Genomic DNA, 21,043 nt, shown 5'->3' with positions numbered 1-21,043 from the left:
ATCTGAGTAGACACTGAAGCCTCGGCAATAAGAATATTGTTTTGCTTTTGAATCCAAGCCGCAATCTTTATGATCCCGACCTCTACGTAATCCACCCAGTTGACAATGAATGGAAGAAATCCCCAAAACTATTTTCAAAGATATTTTGCTTGACGGCTGCTAGACCTAGTAGCAAAGCTTTGGGTTTGTATATATATTCACTTTTTAGGGTTTTTCTCCCTTTTTATATATAACTCCCCTTATAATTGGTATGTATATAACGAATTCTTAATTTATTAAATTTTAATCTGAACATAATAATCATAATTAAAATAAATAAATATAATAATGTTTTAATCGAAAATTATAATTACATTAATTATAATAAATTCGGTAAACTATATATATTTAAATTTATATACGAACCAAATTCATATATTAATAGAATTATGTTCTCCTTATGTGTGCAACATACTTGTCCACCTTTACGTACTCAAGATAGATAGGGCAGTTTCGCTACCAATGTCCAGTCACACCACAATGAAAATAGTTTCCTTTCTTAGACACCCCACCTTTAGGTTTCAATGTAGCCTTTCCTTTCCTAGGATTGGGCCTACCTTTTCCCTTGGGCTTTGTCTGAACTTTGGCCTTTCCCTTGCCGTTGTTGTTACGGACCATCAGTATGGGCTTGGGTCCAACCTTTTTCATGTTGCCTTCAGCAGTTCGCAACATACTGAGCAACTGTGGCAGAGTCTTGTCAATTTAATTCATATTGAAATTGAGGACAAAGTGGCTGTAGCTATCCGGCAACGATTGCAGAATAACATCAGTGGCCAACTCTTGGCTCAATGGAAACCCAAGCTTAGATAGGCTTTCAATATAACCAATCATCTTAAGGACATGAGGTTCTACTGGGCTTCCTTCAGCCAGCTAACATTAGAATAGGGCCTTAGAGATATCGAACCTCTCTTGCCGTGCTTGCCCCTGATAAAGTTCTTTTAGGTGCTTGATCATATCATAAGCAACCATGTCCTCATGTTGCTTTTGAAGCTGAGGATTCATAGTAGCAAGTATAAGACATCCAATGTCTACCATGTCATCTAGATGTTTCTTGTAAGCATCTCTATCAGCCCTCGAGGCATTAGTGGGTGGTTCATTAGGAAGTGGTTGTTCAATGGCATATAATTTCCGTTCTTGTTTGAGGACAATCCTCAAGTTACGAAACCAGTCAAGCAAGTTCAAACCATTCAATTTTTCCTTCTCAAGGACCGATCGCAATGAGAGTGTATTAGCGTTTGCAGCCCTAATATATCTACAACAATAAAATATACGTGTGAATAAATTTAACAAGTTCATATCAATCATTAAAAGGACTTTATTATTTGATGTTCCCACTATTTTATTTCAAAATTAATAACCCTCATATATTAATTTCGGAAAGACTTTCTTGAAAGTATTTCTAGTGGGTTAAGGATCCATATTTCACCTCCTCTTAAGTCAGCTTTGGCTTTACTCTCAAGATTATGGTTATTTAGGTAAGCAACACTTGCTAATTACATCATATGTAACTCCTACAATTTGGTGAACAACTCTTATTCTAATCATCTTATGATTTATCCAAATTACTTGCCTCTAGTTTCTAATCCTATTAGAGTAACCTAGTTAAGTCATTAACCAAATTTTAACCAGCGAATATCACTTGTTTATTCTTCGCATTTAACCAAGATAAATACTAGTACTTCGCTTTGGCAGAACCTACATAGTATTGATCGAGGCCTTAACGAGGGAAAAAATTGGAAGGCCATGTTGACTTAATATTTTAATAGAGGGATTTTATTAAAGTTGTTGTATCTCACCAATTATGGTCTACTTCAGTCCATTTAAACTTTTAATTGATCTTATCAATTAATGGGGTTTATTATTACTAAATTTGCATACTTTAGACATCAATAGCATCTCATACATGAATAGATAAAGCAATAAATAAATGCAATAGTTATAGCCCATAAACTATGGTGCTTCAACCCAAGCCAATGGGAGAACCAAAAGGAAACCTAAAGGTGTAAGCCGTTTCACAAGTTGTCGGTCCACATTAGTTGGCCCATCTTCTTTCTCGTCTAGTCCATAGCAACTTTTGCAAATTACAATGCTCAGAAACTCATTTTACATATGAGGGAGTAAGATGAGAAGAGAAATACAAGAGAATAGTAGTAAGGCACGACATGCAGGTCGTATTTATAAAATTACAACCTTTTATCAAATGGGTCATCGGGCTATAACTATGCATTTCAAACACCGTGCATTTCAAAAATAGCATACATCATTCAACATTTTGCTAAATGTATTATAAAATATCCTTTCAACCTTTTATGGCCCATCAAGTTTTATTTATTACAAAACATACTGAAAGATGATGGGGATCTGAGGACGGCTCCGGTCGCGGGCTCGCGGTACGAACCGTATACCCCAGTCAAATGAAACCTCATGATTTGATAACTTTTATCAACAGAATCGTGTTTTTAGGATTTGAATCCTTGAGGTTTCATATCGGAACAACCCTTGTGCCACTAGCCAGTTAACTCTTTCTGGAAACTGTAAATACCACCGTCGCATCATTACAGATTTTTAAAGTTAACAGTAATAACATAAAACCGAATAGGCCATAACACCATGATTAACATTTAATCAATTATCGAAAGGAACAGTAATCAGTTTATGCTTAGACGATATTATTAGTCAAAAATTGTAATAAAATTAAAGCATGCATCTCATACAATTGCATCACCCAAGTATTTAAACCCGAGTCCGTATCACACAAGTGGCTTTGATACCAGTGTTGGAAAGCTGGTACCCCCATGGCACAACAGAAAAAAAAATATATTCCGGTGATCCAAACAATGGATCCATATGCGAGGAACGAATCAGGGTGAAAAAGATTTTGAAATTACTGAAACTTCAATCTGAGTGGACAGTGAAGCCTCGATAATGAGAATACTATTTTACTTTCGAATCTAAGCCGCAATCTTTATGATCCTGACCTCTACGTAATCCACCCAGCTAACAATGAGCGGAAGAAATCCCCAAAACTATTTTCAGAGATATTTTGCTTGACGGCTGCTAGACCTAGTAGCAAAGCTTCGGGTTTGTATATATATTTACTTTTTAGGGTTTTTCTCCCTTTCTATATATAACTCCCCTTATAATTGGTATGTATATAACGAATTCTTAATTTATTAAATTTTAATCCGAACATAATAATCATAATTAAAATAAATAAATATAATAATGTTTTAATCAAAAATTATAATTACATTAATTACAATAAAGAATTCGGTAAACTATATTTATTTAAATTTATATACAAACCAAATTCATATATTAATAGAATTATGTTCTCCTTGTGTGTACAACATACTTGTACATATAATATGTTCGATATTTGATTGCCCAATTAAATTAATTCTATAATTTATTTAATTCATGTGACAACCAAACACAATACCAGCTATGTTTTATTCCATTCATTTCAACCATAGGGTTTGACCCTATAGGTTCTTGTAATGTTAGCAGTAATACTAAAATGATTCTAATGTTATAAACAATGAGTGGCATCTAGCAATGCATCATTGCTACCTATGTTACAAGAAGTCATGATTCAACATAACCTTTTGTGATTAACCTTTCATGCATTAATCCTTAAGTCCTTTATCTCTGGAATGGACACAAGTCATGGAATAGTCACACTTGCATAGTCCATCCCATGTTTCTTGATACCTTGAGTAGACTATGATACACAAATAAGTATGACATCTCAGATCAACTTATTTGAGCATGGCCATGCATTTCTAGTCTCACTCAATCAAGTGGCCTAAGATATTACTCCCATTATGTAGGAGGGACTTATCCTATATTGATCAACCATATCCTTCTACATAGATTGTGGTATATCCAACATCAACCTTTATAAAACAACCAGTTACGGTGTACGTTTGACTGTATCAAAATATACAGCTCACGATGTTGGGATAATGATGATCTCAAGTCTGAGGATCATATACATATTAATCATTATGAGTAATGTTGTGACAATTACATAATAATCCAAGAAACATACTCATAGCGGGTCAGTCCAATATGTTGTTCTCTAACACACATATTCATGCATTGATTCTGACACTCCATATCAATGACAACTCTTTATCATCAATCAACTACATGTTAGTCTTAATCCATTATTGTTGTCCTAGTCAACAATAATACTTGACTAAGGACCTTTTAAGAATAATCATATTACTCCTAGGACATTATTATAAAATAGTTTATTTATACACAGAAAAGAAACTGAAATAATAATGGCAACGCCTTATATTAATAAACATGGTAAATCAAGTATGTTATTACAACCATCTCATGGTTGATCTTTGGGCATACTCTTACAATCTCCCACTAGCACTAAGACCAATCACTCATATATCTAATACCAAGTGACTTAGTGTTACGATCATGCTTCTGGTATGTCAGAGGCTTGGTCAGGGGATCAGCAATGTTATCATCTGTAGGTACTCTGCATATCTCTACATCCCCTCGATCGATAATCTCTCGAATAAGATGGTAGTGCCTAAGTATATGTTTGGGTTACTGGTGAGATCTAGGTTCTTTAGCTTGTGCAATGGCTCCATTGTTATCATATCGGAGTTCTATAACATCTTATATGCTAGGCACAACCCCTAGTCCAGTAATGAAATTCTTGATCCAAATCGCTTCTTTTGCTGCCTCACTGGCTGTAATATACTAGGCCTCTATTGTAGAATTGGCTACTGTACTTTGCTTTGAACTCTTTCGGCTCACAACGCCACCATTAAGGCAAAACACAAAACTTGATTGCGATCGAGAATATCCTTGTCGGTTTGGAAGTTGGCATCAGTGTAACCTTTTACACTTAACTCTTCCTCACCTCCATATATTAGGAACGTATCCTTAATTCTTTTCAAGTACTTAAGGATATTCTTGACTGTGGTCCAGTGACCTTCACCGGGATCTACTTGTACCTACTCGTCATACTTAAGGCATATGAGACATCTGGATGGGTACATAACATGGCATACATGATAGATCCAATAGCAGAAGCATATGGGATTTTATTCATACGTTCTCTCTCTTGTGGAGTTGAAGGACACATTTCCTTTAAGAGTGAAATACCATGTCTCATAGGTAGGAATCCTCTCTTAGATTCTTCCATGTTGAACCTTTTCAATACTTTATCTATGTATGTACTTTGGCCTAGACCTAGTAGTCGTCTTGATCTATCTCTATAGATCCTGACTCCTAATATGTAAGTGGCTTCGCCCAAGTCCTTCATAGAAAAATAACTTCCTAACCAAGTCTTAATAGACTGCAAGGTAGGTATGTCATTTCCCATGATAAGTATGTCATCCACATACAGTACCAAGAATGTGATAGTGCTTCCATTAACTTTCTTGTAAACACATGGCTCATCTCCATTTTTGATAAAACCAAACTCTTTGATTGCATCGTTAAAACGAAGATTCTAACTTCGAGAAGGTTGCTTTAATCCATAAATGGATCTTTGTAGCTTACATATCTTTCTAGCATCCTTTGGATTGACAAAACCTTCAGGTTGTGTCATGTACACATCCTCTTCAAGTTTCCCGTTAAGGAAAGCTATTTTGATAGTTGATGATGGAAAATAAATTATTGTTGTTGGATATACATGTTTTGTAAAGTGAATTTTGGTAAAAATGTCAATTTTGGATTAAATTGTGAATTATTGAAATTATGTGGTTGAAAGTGTGAATAAATGAAAATATGGGCTGTTATGAAGTAGTAGTAAATTTGTCTAGGCATGGGTTCGGCCAAAAATTGAATGAATTTAATTTTTTGAGCTTAGGGACTAAATTGTAAAGAAGTTGAAATATCAGGGGCAAAAATGTAATTTTTCCATAAAGTAATTTATGGGCTGTTGTAATACCATGAATATTCGGTTAAGCTTAATTATGGTTAAAAATAGTTAATTTGCATTTTTTTGAGCTCAGTGACTAAATTGAATAAAAGTAAAACTTTAGGGGTAAAATAGTAATTTTACCAAAATATGAGATTGAGTTAAAATGAATAGAATATGAATTGTAATAGTTGAATTTGATTGATTAGATCAAGTTAAGCCTCGTACGAGTCTATATCAAGGGAAAAACTAAGTATCGGATTCGTCGATCTAATTTATCGTTACCGCGAACGAGGTAAGTTCGTATGCAATAAGCATTGTTAAATTTATGTTTCTAATGCTTTAATATCGTATAAATATGGTACTTAGTGTACGAAATATGGTACTTAGTGTACGAAATATTGAGAATGGCACTTAGTGTACGAAATATTGTGAATGGCGCTTAGTGTGGGAGATATTGAGAATGACACTTAGTGTGCAAAATATCGAATGATTCAAAGGGAAATTATAAATTGTGATTGAATGACTAAATAGAGCAAAGTGAACAGGTATACATGCTATATTATATAAATTGTTTATGAGACGACTTTATAATGGTGATATTTGGGCTTTGAGCCTAGCAAGCTTTAAGCTGGTGAATAATATTATCGGGTTTAAAACCTAGCAGGCTAAATGCCGGTGATTTGATAAAAGTCTAAGACTATGAGACCTTGTGTTAAATCGGCAATTGAATTTGTTCAATACATTAAGTTGGCCAGGTATGTGATATATTCTTATGCATGTTAGATCGATTGGAATTGAATCATGAGTGTGAAATGAGAAGCATAGGTGAAAATTCCTATGTCATATATGTGAGTAAGGGCAAAACCATCGTAAATTATCGATAAGGGTGGACTATGTGCGGAATCATCTTATAATTGCTAATTTGAACGATTGTGCGATTGTGTGCGAATCATTGAGCATGATGTATTGTATTGAGATTATGCTTGAGTGAAATTATAGATATGTGATGAAATTGATTGGTGATATACATGTTTAAATAATGTGAATGCAAAGAATGTGTGAAAGAGTAAATTTGTAATAAATCTGCTTGGGACAGCAGCAGTAACGTGATTTTGGAAAATCACCATAAATTTTTGGAGTTGAGTTAGAAGTTGAATAAATTATGTAATTAAAGCTTAATGAGTATAGTTTCTTCTAAAAGAAACCGTGTAAGCAAAAGAATTGCTGATAATGAGATATTTGAAGTGGCGTGGGATAGAGTCAAATGACTTCGGGGTCCCCTATTCTGTTTTTAGAAAATCATTATAATTTGTACAAAAATGGTTATAAGATAAAAGTTATATGCTTAGACTCCTTAATGAGTCTAGTTTCAAATGAAATCAAATAGAACATATTTTGAATTCTGTACAATGAGAAATTTGATTTGTAGTGAAGAGTGGTCAGATTAGTCAAACAGTGGAACAGGTCAAACTTTAAGAAAAATCTGGTATTGATTGGCCAAACCTAAAATTCTGAAAATTTTATGGAAGGGAAAATTAACGACAATTGATTTGGAGTCTTGTAGCTCCAGTTATAAATAATTTAGTGACTATTGCTCAGGAAGACAACTTGTAGTGAATTTGTGATTATGTTGTAAACATTGATAAGACTTGTTAATGAGTTGCTTATTGTTTTCTTATGAACTTACTAAGCGTAAAGCTTACTCCCCTTTTCTTTCCCATATTCCCTAGGGTTGCCAGGTTAGCTCGAGTTGGAGGCCATCAGAGATATTATCACATTGTCAAGTCTACGCTATCGGCGTAAATAAATCTTAGTGTTTCGAGTCTATGGCATGTATAGGGTTGTAAAGTTGAGTAAGTAAATGATACAAGACTAAGATATTGGTAAATATTTAATAATGCCTCATGAATATTTTGGGCCTTGTAAGCCTGATTAAAGGATAATATACGTGTGTATGAAAAGTTTAAAATTGATCAAAAATTTTTACGGTCTGGTTTTATCTAAATGGATGAGTTTAAATCTGGTAGCACCTCGAACCCTGTTCCGACGAGGGATACGGGCGAAGGCTGTTACATTTTATTGGTATTAGAGCCATGGTTTAGTCGGTTCTAGGACTACCATGGCATATGTGAGTCTAGCTGTACATGCCATATTTGACCTACGATAGTGTGATATCTCCTGACTCTGACGAAATTTTTTTGAATAGGACAGATAAGTCTTTCAATCAAGCTAATTTTAATAGTATAGAATATGTACTCTGATGTTCGAATGAAATTGTGTTCTATACTAATTTGATTAAATTAAAGTTGGCTTTGAAATGTTTAAGTGTTCATGAATATATGAATCCAAAGTTAAATGAAATGATATGTTCAAAGTGCGCATATGTGATGTTTTATAGACTTGGTTAAGTCACTTCAATGTGCAACAACAAGTGAACATAGGCACTGTGTGTGTGAGTTTCGTAATCGAGCACTGTGTGTGCGAGATCGGTTGTTGAGGCACTGTGTGTGCGAGTTTCGTAACCAAGCACTGTGTGTGCGAGATCGGTTGTTGAGGCACTGTGTGTGCGAGTTCCGTAACCGAGCACTGTGTGTGCGAGATCGGTTGTTGAGGCACTGTGTGTGCGAGTTCCGTAACCAAGCACTGTGTGTGCAAGATCGGTTGTTGGGGCACTAAGTGTGTGAAATGAGATCATGTAAGACCTCGGCCAAGACGAAGGCATTGATTTGAAGTAGTGTATAAGAACGTGTCTGGGACACTAGCATCACTTATGATTCGTGTAAGACCCTGTCTGAGACAGTGGCATCGATATTGAATAAACTTGGTCAGATGTATGTAGTCCATGTGAAAATGAGACGTGATAAATAACAGATAAATATATGCTATATGTGCTTGACATGTGACCTTGTGGTTCCATGAATCAAACAGGGAAAATATGACATGTTTTGGTTGGTATGTATTGGATATGTGCAAGTTTTGTTCATACGAATGAATTGACAATTATCACACGAATTTAAAATCATAGCCATAAGTTATTAGTAAATATAAATAAGTGAGGCTATTTAATAAGGTTATATGAACTTAAGAGTACTATGAATGTATATGCAATTGAGATTATTTTTCAATTCGGATTAGTGATATGGAATTTTCATAATCATTGAAATGATTTATTTGCTGAAGGCTTACTAAGCTTTCAAAGCTTATTCTGTGTGTTTTTCATAAGACAGATATGCTTTCCAACCGAGCTAATTCTGATAGTACAGAATGTTATACTCAAACGTTTGAGTGAAAATGTGTTGGTGATGAGTTGAAACTCATAAAAAGGTATGAATCAGAATGCATGATATTCTGCTATTGATAAATGTTATAATTATATGAGTATATGAGTTGTGATGTTGGGTATATGATTGTTGTGTGAATATTTTGATTTGGAATTTATGATTTGATTTAGCGTATGAGCTATGTGTTAAGTACCAAGTGATCATAAGTAAATGATTGCTAGATGTTTGAGAATGCGGAATTAATAATGAACTGTTCGTTCATAATAGTATGTGTGATGTGCATGCTTACGTAAGAGTTAAAATTGTTGGCTTTACAACCCTCACCCCCTCATTGGTAAAGCATTATAATGAGATCCGTACTATATGGCTTAAATAAGCTTACAAGTGCGGAATGACAGAGTCTCGTGATTGAAGGATTAGTATTGTGATCAGATAAGAGAATGAGTCCGCAAGTGAAGACAGTAACAGAAAAGATATTAGATCGTGTTGAAGGCCATTTGTAATATGTAAAGTCACTGTTAAAAGAAAAGTTGAATTAGATGAAACCAAATATTCAGGTATGATATTTAAAATATATATTAACTAGAAGTTCTTCCGAATTGGCCTCTGTTAGTGTTGGGATAATGAGAAATTAGTGATGTCAGAGATAGACAGTAGAATCATATTTGAATTATAAAGATATTTGAGCACATCAATTATAGTCGAATGGTTTACGAGAACTCTTCTGGGTATTCTATGTGTTCAATTATCCTCAGAGGTATGTGAAGCTGTATATTTTCAGATGAAATTCTTATCATATGAGAACGTTATCTATATATATTGATATATGAAAGCATTGTTGGGATGTTCGGGTTACAATTAGCATTATTATATCTTTCTCTGGTATTCTATTTCATTTTATTGAAAGAAAAGATCGACGATTAAATCTGTGTGATGTTGGTATTCTGCTCCTACTGGTTGTTGATCTGCTTAGTATACATGAAGATTATATTATGTCTGTTACTGTTGATTTCGGTGCATATGAGTGATGCTTTACTTCTGGATTTCCTCTGAAACATCATTGAGGTATCTGTCATCTGATATGGGTGCTTTCTTAAAAAAAGATTAGTATAGTGATATATTCGAGAATTACAGTATCTCTGCTTTCTTATGATTCTATATGGTTATCTGTGAAAAATATCTATTGAATGACTGTAACTATATTTCAATTTCTCTTATGTTCAAAATGCATTATTGATAATTGGGACATTATATATCTATACGGATGAGATGTCAGCCTTATTATGGCACTATGATTTTAAATTATCTGATGGTTGTGGCTTCAGTATGGTTCAAAGCTTCGTTGATTAATAATTGAAAAATTATTACTTGACAGTCGAGATCGATTCAGTTGTCTAGCTTGATTAGATTAATTGCTTGAAGGATTAATCGAGTTACTTGTATCTGAATTTATCCACAGGGTGGAAATAAAGTTTGAATGTTCACGGATAAATAGATGAATATTCTGAATGCATGATTCATATTCTAGAAGATATGATACAGAATTATATCCATCAGAACGATTTTATTGAGAAATGTTCTTATAGATCGCGATTGGGAAGTCTGAATGATGTGATAATTATCAATAAAGTGGTAAACAGTTGAAGAAATTGTTAATTGAAGCGTCAGTTCTCAGGTGAAGAGTTATTTGACACAAGAATTAAAGATGGTTTGAACTGTTGAAAGGTTATGAGTCAACGATTGATTATCAATCTGGACGAATGATTATAGTCTCTAGGGTTCTGAGCGAGAATCTTTATGTGTTTTACGGCCGATAATCATGTGATTAATCTTATCAAATGATGAGTAGTTATTGGCTGAGCTAGAAACTAAATTGATGTTTAATTAGCAAATTTGTGAGGTTAAGAGGTGTGTCAGTGAATTACAAGTTAAAAAGGGTACAACGTAAATTGATTTCTGATTTAGAATTTCAGATTGGAACCTACAATTGTTCATTATGTCGAGATAGAGTTCGTGTATTGAGAAATCTAGAGATTTTACAACAATTGTGACATCTAGCACAGTGGTAATTATCTGTCCGTGCGGGGAGTACTAAAAGAGTGCTAGTTTTCATTGTTCAAATGGAGACACGAGGATTATATCGTGTTACTAAAATAAACTACTATGAGCTTTGGGTATGGAATTACTTTGTAACACTGTGTTCTAGAAGTTGAAAGCAACCGAGAAAGACATTTATTATTGGTTAAGTTTGCATATAATAATAATAGTTATGAGATGAATGTTAAGATAGCATTGTATGAGTGTGGTATGGTTGCAATTACTGAACTTCGTTGTATTGAATTGAATTTTTATAAAAAGAATTTCGGGGTCGATGTGATTGAAAAGACTGAAGGGAAATGAAAGTAATTCATGACCGTCTAAAAACAGTTTCAGATTTACAGAAAATATATGTGGGCTTGATGCGTAAAAACATTGAATTTTCAATTAGAAAATTGAGTATTTGTGAAAGTATTATAGTGGGAATAGAATTTCTCGATTTAGCTATAAAAAGAAGTTGAGTTCGCAATTCATCGGACTGAATGAGATTATTATCAGAACTTGAGAAGAACCGTAATGTGTTTCTTATATATATGATGTGATGATACAAATAAGATCCTTTATCTATAGTATCTCTTACAGAAGTAGAAACTCAGCTTGTTATGATGTATAGCAAAGAGCAGATCATAATCTTAGCTCATGAGATTGAAAAGTTGAGAAATCTGAGGCTAGGTGAAAAATTGTTGAGGTTGGTGAAAGAAAATCACTAATTTATTCTTTGGTAAGATTTTTGGGGACGAAAATCCCTAAGGGGGGAAGAGTTGTAACAGCCCATTTTTAGGGTTAATCGGAACAGTGGTTTCGGGGCCACCAAATCCGACGAGTAGGTTTGTAAATATTATATTTAATATTTACGAGTTAATTGTGATTTTAAAAATGTTTTTGATATTGTGATATTTGTTTTATAAGTGATTTATTAAGTTCAAGTGGTATGACCCTAAGGTCAAGTGGGTTTAGGAAATGAGGTATCGGGACCTCATTTATATAAATCGAGTCGTAAATATTTTTATAAATATTTACGGAGTGGCAAAAAGATGGTATTAAAGTTTCGTTGAAAAATTTTATCGTTTCGATACTTAATTAAGCAAAAAGAACTAAATCGGGTAAAATGAAAAAGTTACATTCTAATTGTTTAAGTGTTTATTTTCCATGATTTACTAAAGTATAAGTCCCTATTTATCAATTAAACCATTACTTTATGATAGTGGAGATTGGTGGTTTGGCATATATGAAATTATGTATTATTATAAAGGACAAAAAGGTAAATGGAATATTAAAATGTATTAAATAAAAATAAAACATAAAATGGCCATGCAAATTTTATCTCTTGGCCGAATATAGAGGAGAAAAGAAAGCCATTGAAGCTTCCTTAGTTTCGGCATTTGCATGAAGTGATTTAGGTATGTTTTGTGTTCGGTTTTTGATAATTTTTATGTTTTTGAGATCGTTGCTTCGTATTCTAGCTAGCCCGTATCTTTGATTTCAAAACTGTTAAAGTATTTGAATGTTGCCATTGTTGAGTGCATGAGTATTTTGATAGTTGATGATGGAAAATAAATTATTGTTGTTGGATATACATGTTTTGTAAAGTGAATTTTGGTAAAAATGTCAATTTTGGATTAAATTGTGAATTATTGAAATTATGTGGTTGAAAGTGTGAATAAATGAAAATATGGGCTGTTATGAAGTAGTAGTAAATTTGTCTAGGCATGGGTTCGGCCAAAAATTGAATGAATTTAATTTTTCGAGCTTAGGGACTAAATTGTAAAGAAGTTGAAATATCAGGGGCAAAAATGTAATTTTTCCATAAAGTAATTTATGGGCTGTTTTAATACCATGAATATTCGGTTAAGCTTAATTATGGTTAAAAATAGTTAATTTGCATTTTTTTGAGCTCAGTGACTAAATTGAATAAAAGTAAAACTTTAGCGGTAAAATAGTAATTTTACCAAAATATGAAATTGAGTTAAAATGAATAGAATATGAATTGTAATAGTTGAATTTGATTGATTAGATCAAGTTAAGCCTCATACGAGTCTATATCGAGGGAAAAACGAAGTATCGGATTCGTCGATCTAATTTATCGTTACCGCGAACGAGGTAAGTTCGTATGCAATAAGCATTGTTAAATTTATGTTTCTAATGCTTTAATATCGTATAAATTGTATATACGTGAATATTTTAACGTCTGATGACATATTGACAAAATGTGGCACTTAGTGTGCGGGGCAATCAAATATGGTACTTAGTGTACGAAATATTGAGAATGGCACTTAGTGTACGAAATATTGAGAATGGCACTTAGTGTGGGAGATATTGAGAATGACACTTAGTGTGCAAAATATCGAATGATTCAAAGGGAAATTATAAATTGTGATTGAATGATTAAATAGAGCAAAGTGAACAGGTATACATGCTATATTATATAAATTGTTTATGAGACGACTTTATAATGGTGATATTTGGGCTTTGAGCCTAGCAAGCTTTAAGCTGGTGAATAATATTATCGGGTTTAAAACCTAGCAGGCTAAATGCCGGTGATTTGATAAAAGTCTAAGACTATGAGACCTTGTGCTAAATTGACAATTGAATTTGTTCAATACATTAAGTTGGCCAGGTATGTGATATATTCTTATGCATGTTAGATCGATTGGAATTGAATCATGAGTGTGAAATGAGAAGCATAGGTGAAAATGCCTATGTCATATATGTGAGTAAGGGCAAAACCATCGTAAATTATCGATAAGGGTGGACTATGTGCGGAATCATCTTATAATTGCTAATTTGAACGATTGTGCGATTGTGTGCGAATCATTGAGCATGATGTATTGTATTGAGATTATGCTTGAGTGAAATTATAGATACGTGATGAAATTGATTGGTGATATACATGTTTAAATAATGTGAATGCAAAGAATGTGTGAAAGAGTAAATTTGTAATAAATCTGCTTGGGACAGCAGCAGTAACGTGATTTTGGAAAATCACCATAAATTGTTGGAGTTGAGTTAGAAGCTAAATAAATTATGTAATTAAATCTTAATGAGTCTAGTTTCTTATAAAAGAAACCGTGTAAGCAAAGGAATTGCTGATAATGAGATATTTGAAGTGGCGTGGGATAGAGTCAAATGACTTCGGGGTCCCCTGTTCTGTTTTTAGAAAATCATTATAATTTGTGCAAAAATGGTTATAAGATAAAATTTATATTCTTAGACTCCTTAATGAGTCTAGTTTCAAATGAAATCAAATAGAACATATTTTGAATTCTGTACAATGAGAAATTTGATTTGTAGTGAAGAGTGGTCAGATTAGTCAAACAGTGGAACAGGTCAAACTTTAAGAAAAATCTGGTATTGATTGGCCAAACCTAAAATTCTGAAAATTTTATGGAAGGGAAAATTAACGACAATTGATTTGGAGTCTTGTAGCTCCAGTTATAAATAATTTAGTGACTATTGCTCAGGAAGACAACTTGTAGTGAATTTGTGATTATGTTGTAAACATTGATAAAACTTGTTAATGAGTTGCTTATTGTTTTCTTATGAACTTACTAAGCGTAAAGCTTACTCCCCTTTTCTTTCCCATATTCCCTAGGGTTGCCAGGTTAGCTCGGGTTGGAGGCCGTCAGAGATATTATCACATTGTCAAGTCTACGCTATCGGCGTAAATAAATCTTAGTGTTTCGAGTCTATGGCATGTATAGGGTTGTAAAGTTGAGTAAGTAAATGATACAAGACTAAGATATTGGTAAATATTTAATAATGCCTCATGAATATTTTGGGCCTTGTAAGCCTGATTAAAGGATAATATACGTGTGTATGAAAAGTTTAAAATTGATCAAAAATTTTTACGGTCTGGTTTTATATAAATGGATGAGTTTAAATCCGGTAGCACTTCGAACCCTGTTCCGACGAAGGATACGGGCGAAGGGTGTTACATTATTAGCCTATAGTGATTAATCTTTTCAATTTTTACAATTTAGTCCTTTTCTTATTAATTAACTAGCAAAACATGAAAATCAACAAACCAAATTTTAATACACTTGTATAATAACTCCAAAAATATTTAATAAAAATATTTACGGGCTCAGTTTATAGAAACGTGGTCCCGATATCTCATTTCTCGAAACCACTTGACTTTAAGGACAAACCACTCGTACTTAACTATTCATTCAATAAGCTAAAATCATCTTATCAAAATTAAATATAATACTATACTTGACTTGTAAATATTAATTAATAATATTTACGGGTCCACTTGTTGGATTTGTGGTCCCAAAATCACTATTTTCAACGCCCTTGAAAAATGAGTTGTTACAACATTTGCAACCACATTCGCCTTTCCAAGGTGATATTCTATCACGCAGTCATAATCCTTCAACAGTTCTATCCACCTTTGTCATTAGTTTAGTTCTTTCTGTATGAGTAGGTACTTGAGGCTTTTATTATCTGTATAAATGCTACATCGCTCACCATATAACTAGTGTCACCAAATATTGAGTGCGAACACTACTGTTGCTAACTCCAAATAATGAGTTAGGTAGTTTTTCTCATGAGGCTTCAGTTGTCTTGAGGCATAGGTGACCACCTTTCTTCCTACATTAGCATGTAGCCAAGTCCAATGTGCGAGGCATCACTGTAAACTACAAAGTCCTTCCCAAATTCTGGTTAAACCAATACAGGTGCTTTAATGAGTATGTCTTTAAGTTTTCGAAGCTTTTTTACTTTTCATCTGTCTATGTGAACTCCACATCCTTCTTTCGTAGCTTCGTTAAGGATGTTGCTATGGTGGCGAACCCTCCCATGAACTTGAGATAATATCCTGCTAGCCACAAAAAGCTTCACTCCTCAGTAACACTCATTGGCGATCTCCACTCCAAAATTACCTTGATCTTTTTTGGGTTTACATGAACTCCATCTGAGGAAACCACATAACCTAAGAATGTTATCTCCTTTAGACAAAACTCACACTTGTTGAGCTTTGTAAATAGTTGCTTCTTTCGTAGAATCTGTAACACAGTTCACAAGTGAGCATCATGCTCTTTTTCAGTTCGTGAGTACACCAGGACATCATCCATGAAGACCACTATGCACTGATCTAAGTACTCATGGAACACTTGACTCATTAAGTCCATGAACGAGTAAGTGCATTTGTTAATCCAAAGGGCATGACTAGAAATTCATAACGCCCATACCTAGTTCTAAATGTTGTCTTCATAATATTTGACACCTTCACTTTAAGTTGATAATACTCAGATCATAATTCTATTGTTTAGAACACTGTGGCACTTCATATATGGTTGAACAAGTTATGATACGAGCTCACCCATGAAGTCTATGGAATTGCCATCGGGGCCAATTACTCAAGCCCGTGCCAAGAGGTTCCAAGAAGCCATAACAAGTTACATTGCTCGAGTTTGGATGGAGGGAATGGCCAAACATCAAGATTCTAGCTCGAGTAGCTCGTTGTGCAATGTGTTACAAGCTGACTTAGCTCGTGCTAGCTCAAGGGAGCTCAATTCGACACTTAGCTAGCTCATTGAGCTGAATGCCTATTTATTTATTTCATGCATTTATTTTTGAATAAGCTTAAATTAGTTGTGCTAGCTAAATTCAGCTCAAGTAATTAAATTAAATAAATGTGTTTAAAATCTGGACATAATCAATTAAATATCAAATATGTCTTAGTTCATACATACTTATTAAGATAATTTTAATGTGTCTAGTCTTAGGACAAATTTAGTTAGTTGCTACCAATTTGACTTAGCCGAATTTATTGCATGTTGCAACATTAGTCACAGCCGAATTTAATAGGATTATTGCTACAACCGAATTCAAGTTTAATTTGACTAATGAGTTAAAATTAATGTGCAGCAAAACATGCATTAAAGGAGCAGCATGCATGGGATAGCATTTAAGGAGGCTGCCGAATTCTCTTCCCAAGCAATGGGTGGCACAATGAATAAGGGACTCGTGATCAGCAAAGCATTTTAGGAGTTGTTGGACTCTTTCATGCATAGACGACCTTAATGAAGCTGCTAGAGCAATAAAGAAGGCTTAATGCCCGAATTAAATTTGCAACTATTTTGGCATTAAAGACAAGTTGATGCTTGCTCTTTTCAATGCTGACCGATTATGTTCCCCAAGGAGCATATTGGAGCTTTCACACCTAAGGCTTTTCGGTTGCAAGTGTGCCTTGGCCGAACATGGACATCCTTTTTAAAGGGTTAGCCAAATCATCTCTTCTAGAGGCCAACCATTGGGATTTTCATAACAAGATTATTCTAGAAAATGATCAAGAAGCTTCATGAGAGTTTCCTCCTTGCTTAGCCCTTAAGTTGCCATCCCCTTAAATGCCCAAATAACTATTCGGCTAGCTATGACTTAGGCTATAAATATGTAATGCATTTTACTTTATGGAGGTTAGTGAACAAATATATTACAACTTGTTATATTGTGAGGTTGTTTCAAATCTCCTTGTTCTCTGAAGACTTCATTGACTTATCAAAGTTCTTTTGTGGCATCAATTCCGTCTTTGATATCCTAAACTTATCACTTTGATCCAAAGTGTGGCGTTCAAATTATACCAAGGTTCCTATCATCTTTGATAGCGAGTTGAGGTCTCATTATGTTTACTTCACTATCTTTCCAACCCCTTAGACCGACCTAAGTGTTGTTATAAGATTTGGGTTAACACATCAACATTGTGTTAGTTCACTCTTGAACCCTTAGCCGAATTCCTTTATCCTTTCCAAACTACTCCATTATTCATTTGAACCCTTTCGAACCCGTTTCCACCATTCTTATTTAACCTTATTTTCAAATAACCAAGTTTACTCAATTTACGATCGGGCAAATATTACGATACCCGTCTTAACCGAGGCAAGTGCTATCAAGTTATCAATTCATGGAAGTGGGTACTTGTTCTTGATGGTCAGTTTGTTTAATTGTCTATAGTCGATACAGATCCTCAGGCTACCATCCTTCTTTTCACAAATAGACCTGGCGATCCCTATGGTGACACACTTGGTCAAATGAAACCTCTGTCAACCGACTCCTGTAATTGTATCTTTAATTCCTTAAGCTCTTCTAGAGTCATGCGATAAAGTGTAATAGAAACTGGTGAACTACCTAAGTATAACCCAATGCTAAACTCCATTTTGTAGTCTGGTGGCAAACCAGGCAACTCATCTAGAAACACATTAGGAAAACCTTCTATGGTGCGTATACCGCAAACCCCTATTGTTTTGTCTTGCGAGCCTATCACATAAATGAGTTAGGCTTCACAACCTTTCCTTATCTTCTTTTCTGCTTTAATTGTCGAGACCATTTGGACATGTAACACCCTCAACCAACCTTATTCACCATATCTAGATCTTGGGTGTTACATTACTATTCCAGACTTATACATGCTTAAGACACACAAAATTTTAAAGAAATCCATCTTATTAGTAATACCACCTAATAGAGTTGCGTTTGAGCGAACAACGTATGCAAAACTTACAAGATTAATTATGTATTACATTTTCTTATATTGTCCCATGTATTTAGCCTTTAAGTAATATTACTAACTTAAGTTATTTGGCCAACACAACTATGTCATCTTAAGGCTTATAAAAAAATTTTAAGATTGGAACAAAAACATTTCTTCGACACGCTTGTGCCATCCCTAGCTCTATATGTATAAGTACCCACTTCGCCACTCTTTTGTTTTAGCCCCGAAATCATCCCTCCTAGCGCTTCTTTTACCTGAGACATAAAACAAAGAAGGGTAAGTTTAATAGAACTTAGTGAGAAAACCCTTTTTTTACTTGATTCCTTATTCAAGGATTTCATCATTTGTTTCTCGTTCATAACTTTGGTCTTATCAATTATACTGGCTTTTCTTTCAGAGCTAATCCGCACTTGTCAATTCTCCAAATTCCGTGTTTGTCATTCATTTAGAGTTTGCTCATAGGCGTTGTCTTCATATGGTCATCATAAGAACTGTTCTTTATATTACGCCATGAAGGCATTCCTTTTTAAAAATAGTCATAGAGGTTTTCCTTTCAAAGTCTCGCCACGAAGGTGTCCTTTTAACAGAATTTTCCATAAAGTATTTATTTAGCTAAGATAGCCACAAAGGATTCCTTTCCATATATACACACTTTACTCATTTAGACACATTATCCTCAGAGATCATATCCATATTTCATATGAATCATTAATGCAAGTTCATCAGACATACATTTCTTAAAGAATCATTACATCATGCACTTCTTAGCTTATTTTCACAAAAGGCTTTAACATGCATAATACATTTGTAGGAGTCAGCCTAGAGACTCACTTTTTAACCTTAATAACAGCTTAGGCTCCAAGTTTGTACATCCAGAGCCAGGCCCTTGAAGGTCACTATTCGTAAGACATAGGAATCCTGTCAAAACTTAACTCTTATTTTCATCTAAAACCTAAACAAACTCTATGCAAGGCCTTACTTATACATCTTTCTATTTACACTCAAGCAATATCACTTTCACAGGAGAAACTCATAACACTTACCCCGGGTGAACAAACAACCCTATACTTGAACTTCAATCTTCAGTCTTACCATAGTAGGAAATTATCCGAATCAACAACTATAAGAATGTAGCAATTGTGCTTTTTTAAATAGAAGAAAGAAGATATATTTCCTTCCTTTAGAAGCTTTCTTAGTAAAAATCATTGCTTTTACTGTGAGACTTGATATGCGTCATTCAACTTTCAAGTCTTCCCTCTTTGGTGGCTTAGAGCTGTGAGGAACCGTGTATAAGAATCAACCATCTTTTCATATTTTCAATTTGCTCGATCTTTTATCTTTAACTATTTTATTAGTGTATAACCTACACATTAACAAAACTAACTAGGCATGCCCTAACCTTGGCGACATCCCTTACCACTCACAAACCCTTGACATCTTTTTTTTTCAATTTCTCCTTCTATATGTACACATACTTTGCGGAAGATATTCATTCCTTTAATTTTCCATTATTGCCTACGCGCCCTACTAGTGCGCTGGTGCGTTAATTGGGTGAGTAGGATCACGCCAACAAAATTTCCTTTGACCTAAACAACCAAACTCAAGACTTCGCCAAGTGCTGACATTACATGATGGAAATTGGGTTTGCTCCTCAACCACAACAATTTCCACCCTTTCACTAGTTCGCAAAGTCACTCGTTTCAATTCAAAATCTATCTTGGCTTTATGCTCAGTTAGCTAATCCAATCCTAGAATTACGTCAAACCCATAGAAAGGCAACTCCATCAAATCAATAAAGAAGACATGTCCTTGGAATATTAAAGGACACCTACAATACAATCTATCGACTAGAACACTCTCACCAAACGAACTAGTGACAATTATACCCTTACCAATGTTTCCTACTAGAATACCCAACCTAAAAGCTAGCTTGCTCAAAATGTACAAGTGTGTCAAGCAAGAATCAATTAAAGAAAACAATGGAATGGTTCACAGAGCGAAGGTACCTGTGATGACATCAGTCGTACCCTGATCATATGATTCCCTAACAGAATACACTTGTGCGAGCCATGTTGTTTCAGCTTGAGTGGCGATAGTGTAAGCTAAGGTTCAATATCTAGCTTGTCTTGTATCAAGACCTCTGCCTTGTCCTCGACTGTGAACCCTTACTCACACTGGTGTGGGGGTTAGAATATAAGTTTGTTATCTCTCTAGACATTCTTGGCAATCCCT

This window comes from Gossypium hirsutum, chromosome A02 (assembly GCF_007990345.1).
Source record: "Gossypium hirsutum isolate 1008001.06 chromosome A02, Gossypium_hirsutum_v2.1, whole genome shotgun sequence".
Classification (NCBI taxonomy): domain Eukaryota; kingdom Viridiplantae; phylum Streptophyta; class Magnoliopsida; order Malvales; family Malvaceae; genus Gossypium; species Gossypium hirsutum.
Note: the sequence above shows the minus strand (reverse complement) of the source record.